Genomic DNA, 3410 nt, shown 5'->3' with positions numbered 1-3410 from the left:
ATATAGGTCTGAATTTTACTCATATAATATATACATGATACGTGTAAAGCGTGAATTCGACTCATGACCGAGCATATTCGATGACAGATACGCCACGAGAATACATGAGATCGTTATCCCAGCGGAGAAATCAGTGCGTGACAAATGTATTGCTTTCGTAGATAAAATCTTTTCGAATATTGTCAAGATCAGGCACCAAGCTCTTTGCTCTCACGCTTAATACTGACAATAGTTCTCGCATTTTCCATAGGCGACAGATACTTTTTGCAACGTCTCACTGATTACTTTCGTAGTTTAAATTGATTTTCCGTGCCAAAGTTTCTACGAAATTCATTTCCAAGTTCGGCCGACTGGCCAAACGACTTCGAAACGAAGAAGTTCTCAAGATTCACAATGAACGCGATTTATCGGTTCGATTTTCAATCAATAAAATGAAATGTACGACTGATGTATTTGATTGAAGAATTATCTGTGGAGCTAGATCGGATACTTCAGTCACGCAAATTTTAAATACTTTACTTAAGGAAGTTTATTTAAGGAATTAAAGTGCTTATATATTAGCAATAAATACTAAAATAATCAAATTTATTTATCACTAATATAAATTGCAATTTAATTGCAAGCTTTTTTTTAAATAATACTAGAATAATAAAGAAACTGTTCATATTTTGGTGAAATAATTTTTGCATTTCAATAAACAGGAATGTAAAACAATTTTCGTACTTCAGTTAAGTACGCAGTATATTTAAATTATTTTAGGAATGAATGTCTAGAATTGTTGCAATTGTTACTGGCAAATCCAATTTGCTCCTTTCATCGTGCGCGGTGATACATACCTAGTTTGTGCATTGGGCGATGGGCAAGCTATTTGCTGAACGTTAAACGGTAAATAACTCATTTATCGTGAAAGTGGACTTTGTGCGGTTCTTGCACCCCTCGTCTGAATCCCTCCCCCTCTACGATTGCGCAAATGGGTACGCTCACGGTCCTCATGGGATGAGCACGGTTTGCCAACGTAGATCTTCCGGCCGTGTAAATAAACGCAATTAACGCAGAATTAGATTACCGATTCGACTTCACCCAGGTTTCCGAGTGGACCGTGCTTCTGGCGCGTATATCGTAGTCGTGAGTAATGAGAAAAGCGAGCGGGAGACAAGATGAGGACCGATATCGCGGCGGCTTAATCCCTGGAGCCACAATTTCCCCTTTAAGCTCCCGCCGCTCCTCATCGGATAAAGCTCACGCAATTAACGGGTAGACGCAGTTAAAAGGTACTTCTAAAGGAAGGAAGTGCGGACAGCACTTTCAAGTCTTTCCGAAGCGAGGAAAGGATCGGTAGAAATCTCTTTCAGGATTGCGACCGCTCGACCACCGCCTAATCGCGAGTCGACGGGAATGGACTATCGAACTGGCTTAAGCGATCCTTGATCCAGAATGCGGTTAACTGGGCGATAAGATTCCGCTCATCTCGTGCCCGTCGAGAAAGTGTGTATTTGGAAAGTCAGATTATTCAGGATAAGTTGTTATCATTAAACGTTAAAAGCATGTAATGGAAATAAGCATTGAAAATCGATATTTTATGTACGCAAGTACATTTGTAAATTTTTAAATAAATTTGTTCCCCGATCATAGACTATTATATCTTACTTATCATTCATCATAAAGAATTGAGTTTCTCAGAAAAGGAGAAAAATTGTTTTTCAACTTACCAGAAAATTATTGATTTCAAGAAATTTCAAATAATATCGCGGCAAAAAGAATATATTCTTATTATAATCAAATTTTTTTGTTTCATAATTCTTAAAAAACTATCCTTTTTGAGTTGTGATAAGTGTGATAATTTTATATGAAGTTAGTTTTTACTTTTGATGTGTGTGTGTGTGTGTGTGTGTGTGTGTGTGTGTGTGTGTGGGTGCGTGTGTGTGTGTGGGTGCGTGCGTGTGTGTGGGTGTGTGTGTGTGTGTGTGTGTGTGTGTGTATGTGTGTGGGTGCGTGTGATTGATCTGATGATATTTTTACTTAATTCATTTATGGTAATAATTCTAAAATCGTATTTTTTTTTTTATTGCGTCTCTTTTGAAGTAAGAAAGCGTTATGTCACTTTCTTCTAATAAAGATATTATTTTATTTTCTTTAAATATAATAAGTCAGAAATTCAAGTAAGCGTAGGGATTGTACTGTTTCTATACCACAAACTACAAGATTACGACCGTATGCTCCCTGATATCCGCGCATGACTCCTGTTTGTCAGACGTAATCAGAACACTGATGTAATCGGTGAGATGGAATCAATTGCCATCTAGTCGATCGACTAACGAGTTACCTCAACTCTGGAATTTGCGCTATGATTCGGCAGACAATCGCGTTCCCTTGGAAGCTCGACGAAAACTATGCGAACATCGCTTGAGGCATGTTCCAATATCCAATATTTTGCAACTGACCGGGTGTTTATTACAATTCCCTACGTCACAAAATACCCAATTTAAAAGCCCATTCAAAAGATTTATTTCCCTATTACACAATAGTTATAAACGTCGTGTTACAATAATATCGTATTAACGATTAGAAATTAAGAGATATTAAATTAAAACGATAATGTCCACGCGTTTATCCGATATCGAAATAAAATATCGAATATAATACATCATTTATCTTCGATTATTAAAATATTACATTAAATTTGCTGTTATTACTGTCCTTATAAATTTACAGCCTGCATTTATGAAATGTAAAATATAAATTTGCTATAATCTTAAATTTTTATATCGTAAAAAGATCTTACACCAAAAACATATCAAAATTAATCTTTAAATAAAACTTCATCAATATTCGTAAAATACAAATCGACAGTATAATTCATTTCTTTACAACACAATAACAATATTATAAAGCACGCGATGATGAAATTACTATTGCCAGTTTGATAAGCAGTTTAAATGCCATGGTCAGTACTAATGCAAGTGGGCTTAAAGTGTTAACGGGGCAAACATGAGATAGCTCCGTGGCATTTCCAGGTCAGTCGCTCTCGGGATCGCGAGAAGAAGATCAAGAAGAAGGAGAAAATGAACTACTCCCACGAGATGCGATCGCTTGACTTCAACGTCACCACTACTAGCGGTCAGTAACAGAGACCGGCATCGACTAACCGTGCTTGGTCGCCAGTGACTCACCCGGGGTTCGAGAGTGCGGAACATTCTCATGCCCTTACGAACCTAGTTGTCGGGACGAGTGGAATAAGCGAGCACCATAGCGCCATGTTTTCTGGCGACTGGCCAGACATCCCTAGGATCTTGTTCGACCGCACTCTGTTCGACCTCGCATATCTCCCGTGAAAACATGGCGTCTCTTTTCCCAATGCTTTCCAGAATTGATATCCAGGATCTTCTTTTACTTTTTCTTCTTTCCTCTCT

Source organism: Atta colombica, unplaced genomic scaffold, assembly GCF_001594045.1.
Source record: "Atta colombica isolate Treedump-2 unplaced genomic scaffold, Acol1.0 scaffold40, whole genome shotgun sequence".
NCBI lineage: Eukaryota > Metazoa > Arthropoda > Insecta > Hymenoptera > Formicidae > Atta > Atta colombica.
The sequence above is the reverse complement of the archived record's forward strand: the minus strand, read 5'-3'. Positions refer to the sequence as shown.